The 12,845-nt window shown below is 46.5% G+C and overlaps 1 protein-coding gene across 1 annotated transcript in view; it reads left to right on the top strand.

Moving 5' to 3' along the window:
• GNG4 (G protein subunit gamma 4) overlaps nt 1–12,845 on the top strand; it is a 73,558-nt gene that overhangs the window by 24,206 nt on the left and 36,507 nt on the right. The gene's annotated exons all lie outside the window — the stretch shown is intronic.

Genomic DNA, 12,845 nt, shown 5'->3' with positions numbered 1-12,845 from the left:
TGAGGCTTGGTGCCAAAGACAGGGTCTGCCTACAGAACTGCCATTTTCATTACTTTTTCCAACACCCCAGAGCACCTTTGCTGTGTGCGGCCCTCGCACGCTCTGGTACCCCTTCCTCCCCACCCTTGCAGCTGCTTGCATGTGGGGCCCTCAGCAGGCCCTGTGTCCTCCCCAAACCTACTTGAAACTATTAGAGATAGAAAGATCTTCCATCTACTGGTTCATTTTCCAAATACCCCCAACACCAGGACTGGGCAGGCTGAAGCCAGGAGCCAGGATCTCCATCTGGTCTCCTACATAGGTGGCAGGAACCCAAGTACTTGAGCATCGTCTGCTGCCTTCCAGGTGTGCATTAGCAGGAAGCTGGATTGGAAGCAGAGGAGCTGGGGATTGAATGAGACCTCTGATTGAATGGGATCTGCCTCAGCTTAACTCCATTGCACCACAATGCTCACTCCTCAAAACTGTTTGAGATTGGTTATGCCCGGGCTTCTAGGAAGGCAGCAATGTGTTACAGATTTTCCCGAGAGCTGTGAGTCGTGGTCGTCTTCTTCTGGAGTTTAGAGCCTGTTTACAAACAGCATTATTGACCAAGACAACCAGTAAGCAAACAAACCTAGAGAGGAAATAGAGCCAGAGACAACAAAGACGCCCCCTCTGATGTGTCTTAGTATGAAAAATTCTCAGAGGAAGCAAATGAAATGGGAAATAACTTAAGAGTAAAACTTGATACTCTGCAACAAAGTCATCCTGGTTTTTTTTTTTTTACAAAGATTAATTCTCTAGGAATGTGAAAATTCATGGTTTGCCTTAAGAATGTCTAGAAAATTCATTCTTCTTGAATAATGCTAAGTGCTACACTGTGACAGCATTTGTCCTTCTTCAATTAAATTTACATGGAAAACTAAAAGCTATCATTTGTCTCTGCCAGTTGCTTTGTAAAAATAGCTTTTCTATTGGAACAGTGTCATGTCAAAATAGGATTTGACATCGTCTGAATACCTGAGTGTCTTTCAAAGGACTGCCGTAGCCAAGGCCTTCAGGCTCGTTTTCTCCTATACTCTGCCCAGGCCCAGGGCTCCTCTGGCTCCCTCCTTCAGCGTCGGAAAACTGTAGTCCTAGCGTTACTGTGACCACCATGTTGAGATGAACACTCCGTGTCTTTTTTTTTTTTTAAGATTTTATTTATTTGAGAGGTAGAGTTACAGACGGAGAGAGAGAGAGAAAGGTCTTCCTTCCGCTGGTTCACTTCCCAAATGGCTGCAATGGCCGGAGCTGCACCAATCCAAAGCCAGAAGCCAGGAGCTTCTTCCTGGTCCCCCAAGCGAGTGCAGGAGCCCAAGGACTTGGGCCATCTTCCACTGTTTTCCCAGGCCACAGCAGAGAGCTGGATTGGAAGAGGAACAGCCGGGACTAGAACCTAGCGCCCACTAGGATGCCATCACCGCAGGCGGAGGATTAGCCTACTGCGCCACGGCGCCAGCCCCAACACTCCGTGTCTTTAATGTAGACTCAGATAGATAATAAAACTTACCATTTCACTCTTCCACTGATGCCTTGTAAACGAGGAATGAAGTGATGAGCAGAGACAAGGGGACCTTCCTCCTTACCAGGCTCCTGGGTGGTGGGGAGACAGCGCTGTGTGAGGGGCTGGTATGGGGGAGGTGCTCAGCCTTGACTTAAAGGGTGGGAGCGATCCAGAAAGGATTTCTAGGGGTCAGAATGGCAGGCTTAGTTTTAAGAGGAAAGTGGGGTTGGCACTGTTAATTCTCCGCCTGCGGTGCCGGCATCCCATATGGGCGCCGGTTCTAGTCCCAGCTGCTGCTCTTCCAATCCAGCTTTCTGCTGTGCCCTGGGAAAGCAGTACAAGATGGCCTCAGACTGGGAAGAAGTACCTGGCTCCGGCTTCAGATCTGCGCAGCTCCAGCCGTTGTGGCCATTTGGGAACTAAACCAATAGAAGGAAGACCTTTGTCTCTGTCTCTCCCTCTCACTGTCTGTAACTCTACTTGTCAAATAAATAAATAAAATCTTTAAAAGAAATTTAAAAAATGTAAATAAAAGGAAAGCAAACTAGACATGAACTGAAGGTCACGCTTGGCACAAGGCACAGCATACAGCCTACAAAGCAGTCAGCTCAGGTCAGCCTGTCTGTCCTGCTGATGACAGCTAAAACTCTGGGGAGATGTGAACAGCTCCTGCCTGAGGCCTGCGTGAAGTCCCGGGAGCCTGTGGGCTGAGGGACAGGGACAAGCCTGAGAAGTGACCAGTGTGGGCACGAGTTTCCTTGTCTGTTGTCTTCTTACTCTGAGACTGCCTAAGCGTGGGCCCAGGAGCAGGGTTGCGGTGGTGGCGGAGGCACTGGGAAGAGGCCCCTGTGGTCCTCCTCCTCTTTTTCTCCTTTCTCTCACAGGTTTATCTCAAATGCAGGCCCTAATGGTGTAATTGCAGAGTGGTGGCAGCCCTGTGAGCTAAATCTTCGCGATACACCCTGCCTTACCGGTTAGGAAACTGGGAAAAGGGCCCTTGTGACCTGGGAGTGGGGAGTGTGGATCATTCTTTGTATGAATCTGCTCATCTCGCAGCCTCACCGTCGAGCTGTTCGTGCATGGGGTATGTGTAAAGCAGCAAAGCAAAGGCTCTGAGAATTGAGCTAAGGTTTCTACCACTCACGTCTCAAACAGGGCCCCGAGTGGTACGGGTGTGGGATTGCAAAGGCTGTCAGACTCAACTGAGATCAGCGTGCAACCAAATCATCTAACCACACATGCCTAAACATCCATAGGTCAAAAAAGGTATTAGCAAGGAAGTCAGAAAATATTTTGAATTTAGAAATGTATGGGATTCAGCTAAAGCAGTGCTTACAGAGAAATTTACAGCATTAAATGCTTATCCTAGAAAAGAGGCAAGGTCTCAAATCAATAACCTTTGTTTCCACCTTCCTAGGGGGGAAAGAGCATATTAAACCCAAAGCAAGCACAGGAAGGAAATAATTAAGAGCAGAGCAGAAATTGGTGAAACTGGGACCACAAAGAATGGACAAGCAAACAAAAAAAGACAGTTGGGATGGGTGTTTGGCCCAGTTTAAGATGCCTCTGTCCCAAACTGGAGCGCCCAGGTTGAGGTCTTGGCTCTCTCCCAATTCCAGCTTCCTGCTAATGTACACTGTGGGAGGCAACAGATGGTGGCTGAAGTACTTGGGTCCTTGCCACTCAAATGGGAGACCTGTCTTGAGTTAGGCTGCTGACTTCAGCCTGGCCCAGCCTGAGCTGTTCTGAGCATTTGGAGAGTGAACCAGCAAATGGGAGCGCACTCTGGCATTCTCTCTCTCTTTCTCTCTCGTTCTGTCGTTCTTTATCTCTCTAAACAACTTTTTAAGTGAATTTATAGTTAAAAACCTTTTAACAAAGAGAACTCTAATCAGTGAGGCCCACATGGCTTCACTGATGACCTTTACCAAATATCTATGGAAGAAAGTATACTTAGGGCCAGCGCTTTGACTTAGCAGGTAAAGCCACCACCTGCAGTGCTGGCATCCCATATGAGCAGTGGTTCAAATCCTGGATGCTCCGCTTCCAGTCCAGCTCCCTGCTAAGGCACCTGGGAAAGAAGATGGCCCAAGTCCTTGGGCCCTGCACCCACATGGATGCAACCCCTGGCTCCTGGCTTTGGATCAGCCCAGCTCCGGCTGTTGCAGCCATTTGGGGAGTGAACTAGCAAATTGAAGATTTTTTCTTTGTGTGTGTCTCTCGCTAATTCTGTCTTTCAAATAAATTTTTTAAAAAAGTATACTAATTCTGTCCAAACTTTTCCAGATAGGAGAACACATCTCAAATCATTTTAAGGCCAGGATTATCCTAATCTAAAACCCAACAAAAATGTTGTCAGAAAACTGCAGACTAGGATTCCTTATGAACACAGACCTAGAAATCCTGAACAGCATGTTAACAAATTGCACCCAGTCATGCATAAAAGGCATAGTGCATCAAGACCAGCTGGGCTTATCTTAGACAAGGAAGCCTTGGGGAGCTGCGTAGTTCAGGATGCTGGGAGCAAGGTGGGAGATGGGGAGGGCCACACTTGAGACTGGAGAAGGAGCGAGAGGCCAGCCTTGCAGTCAGGTGTGGGTGAAAGGTTCCCAGTCCCTCAAGAATCTGTCCTCATTAACATTACCCCAGCTCTGTTTCTCTGTGTTGTTGCTATGGCAAATTTCACCAAACTCAGTGACTCCAAGCCGTGTATGTTTATTATAAATAGTTCTGGAGGTCAGAAGTCCAAAATGGGTTGCCAGAGGCTACAGCCAAGGCTTTGGCAGTGATTTGGGCCCTTCAAGAAGCTTGAAGGGAAAACCCTTTTTCTTGCTCTTTCCAGTTTCTAGAGGCTGCACACTTTTCCTGGGTGTGTGAGCCCCTCCCACCTTCAAAGCCAACAGTGTAGCATCTTCTCTCTGTGACTCCTACACCAGCTGCCCTGCCTCCCTTTCTCTAGGAAAGACAATGTGATTACAGTTGGCCAACCTGTATAACCCATCATCATACCCTCCTATCTTAAGGTCCGCTGGTTACCAACCTAATTCCATCTGCCACCTCATTTTCCCCTTGTTGTATGTTTATAGTTTGTTTACAGTTTCCAAGGATTAAGACAGAGAGATCTTTCTCTCTCACTGTCCACTCTGCCTGTCAAAAAAAAAAAAAAAAAAAAAAAAAAAAACAGAGACATCTTGGGAAAGTCATTGTTCAGCCTACCACACTCCGGAAACCAGATGAAGTGTCATATGTCAGCTGTGATGACAGGTGCCATGGCTGATAGTTAAAGATACCACCTGATTGGTAAATTACATACAGACCAGGAGGAGTTATGAAAGAACTTGACACGCCTGGTGGAGGCACTGTTCTTTGGACTTCTCTCAGGGCTGGTGACAAATAGGGTCTGAATGATTGTGTCCTCCACAAAATTCATATATTGAAACCTAATCCTCAAATCATTAGTATGAATTATTATCCCAAATTAATTACCAAGCAGTGGGCCCTTTGGGAAGAGATTAGGTCCCAGGGGTAGGGCCCCCATGAGTGGGATGAGAGCCCTTTGAGAAGTGTATGGAAGCTCGTTTCCCCTCCACCATGTGAGGATATGGCGAGAAGCTGGCAGTCTGCAGTCCGGAAGAGGGCCCTGGCAGAACCCAACTGCACTGGCACCCTGCTCTTGGTTTTCCAGAACTGTGAGAAAGGAATTTCTCTTGTGTTAAAGCTACCCAGTTTGTGGTATTTTGTTATAGCAGCCTGGATGGATTGAGACAGTGACGCTCTTTTTTTTTTTTTAAGATTTATTTTATTTATTTGAAAGACTTACAGAGAGACTTAGAGACATAGAAAGAGAGGTCTTTGATCCTCTGGTTCACTCCCCAAATGGCCGCAACAGCTGGAGCTAAGCCGATCAGAAGCCAGGAGCCAAGAATTGGGAGTTTCCTCTGGGTCTCCCATGTGGGTTCAGGGACCAAAGGGCTTGGGCCGTCTTCCACTGCTTTCCCAGGCCTTTAGCAGGGAGCTGGATTGGAGGTGGAGCAGCCGGGACTTGAACAGGTGCCCAGATGGTATGCAGGCACTGCAGGCTGGGACTTTAACCCACTGCACCAAAGCACCAGACCTGACAATGACTCTTGTAAGACGTGTGATAGGAAAACTATGCATGAGTCTCCAAATTCCTTGCACCAAAATAAACTCATTTTGATTCCATTTTTCACGAATTTTTGAAGTCCCCTCATACTTCTGTTACAGAGGGCACCTTCCTACCTATCATCTCCTTCAAATGCAGCTCTCCCCTGGGGCTAAGATAACATTGGATATTATATAAACTGTGAGGCCTGCTCAAGGACTCCTTGTAAGAGGAATACCGGGCATTGTTCTGCCAAGCCAGGGCTTCTATCCCTGTTCTTCTGAGTAGAGTAATGTGTATTCCAGCATAGTCTCCTAAGTCCTGGGCTTTGTTCTGAGCTAACAAAAGGTTGGCTTTCATCTTAATAAACAATGAGCAGCCAACTCGTATGTTTCTAAATACTTTGTATTAGACTGGCAGTGCTCAGACATTCCCATTCCCATTTGAAACTGAAACCCAGATTGGTTAGGTAATCTGCTGAAGGCTACCTAGGAAGTTCGTGGTGGATCAGTTCCTTTCTTCCCTCTCAGGTATGCTGAAAGCAGACTGAAAGCTCGCCAGCAATTGTCTACTGTACAGTTGAGATCATTGACAGCTCTTCATAGCATCTCCATGCATCATAAACTACAGCAGACATCCAAGCAGCAGTTACTTGCTAACTTCTTGCTGATACATGGCATCGCATGTTTAAGAATCTCTGTCCTCTGGATACCTACCTTTTATTTCTTGTCTGTTAAAGTGCTTCTGTTCTTTGAAGGAAACACTTGGCCAAAGTGAGAGAAAGAAGAAAGTGATGGCTTGGTAGGAATTTATGATAGTGTTATACTAATACCTTGACAAGATAGTGGTAAGAAAGAAGTGGTACAAAAATGATAACATAAAAGATAGACATTTGAATCAGAGTTGGGCATTTAACACAGCAGTTAAGCTATTGCCTGAGACTCCTACACCCCGTATTGGCGGGCCTAGTTTGAGTTCTGGCTCCACTTCCGATTGTAGCTTCTTGCCATTGTACACCCTGGAAGGCAGCAGATGATGGCTTAAGTACTGGGGTCCCTGTCACCCACATGGGAGACCTGGTTGGAGTTCTTGGCTCCTGGATTTGGCCTGGCCCAAGGCCAGCTGTTGTGGACAGCTGAGTAATGAAGCTGTGGACAAAGACCTCTCTTTCTCTCTCTTTCAAATAAAATGAAAATAAATAAATAGTTTTAAAGAAAGAAAACCACAGTTACTAGGTGAAGGTGCCAGCATTGACCAACCCAGAACAATTTAAGCATCAGAATAAATACTGATAGTAATGATTTATAGCCTACTGAATAAAACAGAAGACCATGAGTCCTCAGTGCTACTAATCAATAAGTGTACACATGGCTAGTTTGATGAGGGACAAGGTTAGACAATTTCAAAGTTCCTTCATATAAAGTATTATTAATTACTAAAAGAAAGTATAGTGGAAAAGTATAGTAGACACCTTCTGAATCAAATGATGGACATCAACAGTAAAAGGGCAGAGTGATAGTGTGTGCAATGGTAGGATGCAATGAGGAGAAAGCAGTATATCTTCTGTGATCCCCCTGCCAAAGAATAATACCTGAATTGAATGAGGAAACAAGCCCAAGTGTAGGGTCATGCTACAGAATAATGGCCATGACCTTGGGAAGTGCTGTAGGTCATGAACATCTGAGAAGGACTGAAAGAGGCTAAGGAGAGACGAGGACTATGTGAACTTGATTCTGAACTGGATACTCTTTCTGTTAAGGGCATGCTAAGGATGGACTGTTTCTCTCAAATTTTATGTTAGAAACTTCATCCCTAGTGCAACAGTGTTGGGAGGCAGGGCCTAACAGGAGGTGATTAGGTCAAGAGGACTTTGCCCTCGTGAATGGATTGATGTCATTACCAAAGGAGTGAATTAGTTACCACGAGAGTGGGCTTGTTGAAAGGGCACATTTGATCCCCTCTTGTTCCCTTGCTCTCTTGCCCTTCTGCCTTCTACCATGGGACAGGGCAGCACAAAGGGCCAGTACCTTGATGCTGGACTTCCCAGCCTTCAGAACTTCAGGAAATGATTTTCTTTTTATTTATAAACTGCCCAGTCTGTGATATTGCATTACAGCAACACAAAAGGGATGTAAGGGTACATTTGGTAAAACTTGAGTGGAATCTGAGGATTAGATGGTAGTAATGCGCCAGCATTAATTTCCTGATTTTGATAAAAGCAACAGAGCACAGTTAGACTTTTTAACATTTTTCCTCTTGTTGACTAACACTTTTGGACCCCATCTGCAAGGCCCAACACATGCTCAGCAAGCATCTGGGGTGGCCTCACAGGTGAGGGAGTGCATAGTGTCCAGGGCCACTCAGAAGACAGATCTGGTTTCTCATTCTTCACCACTCTGTCACGTGCCCTGAAATGTAACAGCTGGTCTGCCAACCTTGACCTTCTCGAGAGCCAGATGAGGGGGGCAGTCCCCTGGTGGCAGGTGACCAGCAGGTTCTGTCGTTGTCCAGATCCAGTGTGCTCTTCCTAAGAAACCCTGGGTTATCTCCAAGTTCTTTATAATATATGCTGTGCTCCCAGCCCCCTATCCCCATGCTGGTTTAGCATCTGTAAGATGAGATGTTATTCAATCAGACAGTCAAGGTGGAAATCGAGTGATTGAGACCCAAATTGTCAAGTGTGTCAAGCTTGACTGTCACAGTATTTAATTTGTGAAGTTGTTCCAGCCAGAGTGGGGAGAGGTGTGCCCTAGCAAGGGGGGCTGTGCTCCCCCTGCAGAGCCAGAGCCTGCTTTGGGGGTGATGTCATCTGATTGCCTGCTCTTCCTGTCAGTGGTCAGGACATTCAGCTCCATCCTGGGATGACTGTGAGAACGAGACAGATTGGTCCTGGGGTGCTACAGTACACTGTTCTGCTACAGTGGTCTGACTTTCCAGGTGAATTGGGATCCCTCTTACCTTTTAAATCCTTTGTCTCAAAGCTAACATGACCTCCATTGTTGGGAAAACGCTCCAAGATGTCCGCTCAACAGGTAAAACCCTTGTGACAGTTCAAAACTGACTTATCTCAAGACTGAGAGGGAGGATCTTAAATACAGATGCTTCTCAATGTACAATGGAATTACATCCTGATAAACCCAATGAAAACACCAATGGCATTAAGTAGAAAATGCATTTAATATACGGGACCCACCTGTCATCATAGCTTAGCCTAGCTTGCCACAAACTTGCTCAGAACACTTACCTTAGCCTACCATTGGGCAAAATCATCTAACACAAAGTCCGTTTTATAACAAGGTTTTGTTATCTCCTGTACACTCAAAGGTATAGACATGGTGGAAAGTGAAAACATGAAACAATATCCACAGAAATGCTGACAATACAGCACACGACAGAATCGCGATCATGTGGCTGACAGGGAACTACTGTGGCTGTCCAGCAGCAGGAGAGGCTCAAACCATATATCCCCAGTCTAGGAAAAAATCAGAATTCAAAATCAGAGCATGGTTTCCACCGACTCCATATCCCTTCTACAAATCAAAAGATTCTAAGTCAAGCTGTCATAAATCAGGAATCATTTATAAATGATTACTCTGAACACCAAGAGAACCTATCTCTAACTTTTGAACACAAGTAGTGCAACCTAGTGGACTTTGCAGATAACAGATCTTAGAGTAAAAAATAGCACATTCCTTAATTTCCGCTTGCAGCCCCCTTAACTCGTGGGAATTGGGCCAAAGAACAAATCTGCCTGATAGACAACACACGCTGTCGGAAATAGTGAGTCAAGGCCAGGATGCTGCTCAGATCCAGGGTTGTGTGGGCCCTGGCAAACCCACCCCCGCCAGTCTGTGCCTAGAACTGGGCACAGCTTCACAAGGTGGAATCCTTGCTACAATTGTGTGCCTCCTTGTATATTGGGTTTCCCAAATAGAATTTCTTAAATTAGTACTTTTGTCTCAGGTCTCAAACCTCTGTTGGAAAACCATCTGGGTAAGTGAGCTGCAAAGTTGGGTGGCAAGGAGACCCAGAAACACAGTGACTTCAGGAGTGTGGAAGTGTGTTTCTCTGGCACATGTGAGCCGAGCAATGAGTAGCTGGGTTGCCAAGAAAGCTCAGCATCTGATGAAACATTTTGTTTTCCTTTAACCCCTTAGGACTGTGGCATCAGTCACCTGGAGGTCTTGGGAAGCCACTTCCCATTCCCAGAGTTTCTACAATAGGTCTGAGTAGGACCCAAGAATTTGCATTTTTTTCTAAAAATTTTATTATTTTTTTGAGAGGTAGAGATACAGACTGTGAGAGGGAGAGACAGAGAGAAAGGTCTTCTGTTCGTTGGTTCACTCCCCAAATGACTGCGACAGCCGGAGCTACATGGATCTGAAACCAGGAGCTTCCTCTGGGTCTCCCAAGTGGGTGCAGAGGCCCAAAGATCTGGGCCATCTTCTGCTGCTTTCCCAGGCCATAGCAGAGAGCTGGACAGGAAATGGAGCAGCTGGGTCTCCAACCAGTACCCATATGGGATGCCGGCGCTTCAGGCCAGGGCGTTAACCCGCTGCACCACAGCACCGGCCACAAATAAGTGTTTTAAGAGCTGGGCCTGGAAATGGCATTTATCATTTCCATCACTCCACATTGGCTGAGGTGCATCACAAAGCCACGCCTGTCTGCTAGGGAAGCTGGGGAAAGTCTAGCCAGGAGACCTTATGCCTGACCACAATGTGAGAAAGGGAGGAAAAGATTCAGCCAGCCCACATACACCGATCACACTGATTTTATCTTTGCTCAGAGCCTGAGTTCTTTGAGGCAGGCCAATGTCGTTCTTCCTTGTACCTTCAGAATCTATCATAGAAACCCACGTGGATACAACAGTCCATGTTGAGTTCTTTGGTTATGCACTAACCTAGAGCCCTGGATGCCTTCATCAGCATGATTATTTGAACAGTGTGTGATGCCCCCTGCCTGACTGTAAGCCCCATGAGAGTCAAGACCCTGGCCCCAGTACTTCAAGGCCTCACACCATGGCATCCATAAGTAAATGTGACTTTACATCATTATCCTTCATAACCCAGGGAGCTAAATTAGCTCTGTTTATTGAAACAACTTCAACCAAAGAGAATTAAAACCAGTGTTGAAGCCCAAGTGTGTTCCTTCACACACACACACACACACACACACACGAGTCAACATTTGTGTGGAGTATGTATTGTGTGTCCACCATGTCTTGGTACTGACACAACCAGTCAGCTGATGACCAGGCAGTGAATCTCCCCTGAGGCTGGGGTGTTCCTGGATCAATAGTTTTTTTGTTGTTGTTGTTGTTTTTGTTTTGTTTTTAAGAGAACAGCATTTTTTAAATTTATTTATTTGACAAAGTTAGACAGAGAGAGACAGAGAAAGGTCTTCCTTCCGTTAGTTCACTCCCCAAATGGCCATTACAGCCGGTGCTGTGCCGATCTGAAGCCAGGAGCCAGGTGCTTCCTTCTGGTCTCCCATGCAGGTGCAGGGCCCAAGCACTTGGGCCATCCTCCACTGCCCTCCCAGGCCACAGCAGAGAGCTGGACTGGAAGAAGAGCAACTGGGACTAGAACCTGGCGCCCATATGCCCATATGGGATGGGGCACTGCAGGTGGAGGATTAACGAAGTGAGCCACTGCGCCAGCCCCTGGATCAATAGTTTTAAGAACAGCAGCTGTGGTGTATCCAGTAAAGCCCCGGCCTGCAGCGCCGGTCGAGTACTGGCTGCTCCACTTCCGATCCAGCTCTCTACTAGGGCCTTGGAAATCAGTAGAAGCTGGATTGGGATACCCGGAAGAAGCTCCTGGCTTCAGAGCGGCCCAACTCCAGCTATTACGGCCATTTGGGGAGTGAACCAGTGGATGGAGAACCTCTCTCTCTTTCTCTGTTTCTCTGTAAGTCTGTCGTTCAAATAAATAGATAAATAAATCTTTAAAAAGAAGAATAGCAGAATGAAGTAAACAAGATTCTCTACTGTAGAATTCCTCCAAGTATTTTATTTTTTAATATCATTTTATTTATTTGAAAGAGTTACAGAGAGGTAGAGACAGAGATCTTCCATCCCCTGGTTCACTCTCCAAATAGCCACAATGACCGGGGCTGGGCCAGGCCCAAGCCAAGAGCTAGAAGCTGTTTCTGGGTCTCCCACATGTATGCAGGAGCCCAAGGACTTGGACCATCCTGTGCTGCTTTTCCAGGTACACTACGAAGGGGCTGGATTGGAAGTGGAGCAGCTGAGACTTGAACCAGTGTCCATGTAGGGTGCTTGCGCTGCAGGCCAGGGCTTTTACCCACTGAGCCACAGGTCTGGCCCCTCTCCAAGTCTTTAATGTGTTCATAGCCTCTGTGACCCTCCAAGGAGAGGAACAAACTCATGGCCCTCTCCCAAACTTCTGTGATGAGGGAACCTTCTTTCCTGGAGCTGGTCAGGGGAACTTGTGCAAAGCCCTGGGCAGCTATAAGGTGCAAATGTGTGAAGAATATCTAGTCTAGTAAATACAGCAGATGCCAACTTCACGTCTGTATTTCCCATGTCACTGTGATGCTGTGACAGTTGATCTGGTAGAGGAGATGGCTACAAAGTGACTCATGGGTGGGTCGTGTGAGCAGTGTGGACATTCCAGGCAAAGGGAAGTTTCACATTCTGGGCTGGACAGAGTGACATTTCTTCATGGTCAACAGGGCAGCATGCAATTTGAAATGTATGAATTATTTATTTCCAGAAAGAGGAGCAACCGGGACAGAATCCGGCACCCCGACCGGGACTAGAACCCGGTGTGCCGGCGCTGCAAGGCAGAGGATTAGCCTATTGAGCCGCGGCCCTGGCGCTGCTCCACTTCTAATCCAGCTCGCTGCTAATGAGCCTGGGAAAGCAGCAGAGGATGGCCCAAGAAATTAGGCCACTGCCACCCACACAAGAGAGACCTCGATGAAGCTCCTGGATTTGGCCTGGCCTAGGCCTGGCCATTGCAGCCATTTGGGGAGTGAACCAGCAATAGAAAAAAATCTTTCTCTTTCTCTCCTTCTCTCTCTCTGTAACTTTGCCTTTTAAATAAATAAATAAATCTTTTAAAAAAATAAAGTTATTTCTAATAGATACAAGAATAATATGTAACATGTTAAACATGGTTATCTCTGTGAAGGTGCATTATAATTGGTCTTTATTTCCCTTTTTAT

Source organism: Oryctolagus cuniculus, chromosome 13 (assembly GCF_964237555.1).
Source record: "Oryctolagus cuniculus chromosome 13, mOryCun1.1, whole genome shotgun sequence".
In the NCBI taxonomy this organism is placed as follows: Eukaryota; Metazoa; Chordata; class Mammalia; order Lagomorpha; family Leporidae; genus Oryctolagus; species Oryctolagus cuniculus.
This window is presented reverse-complemented; position numbering and strand designations above follow the sequence as displayed.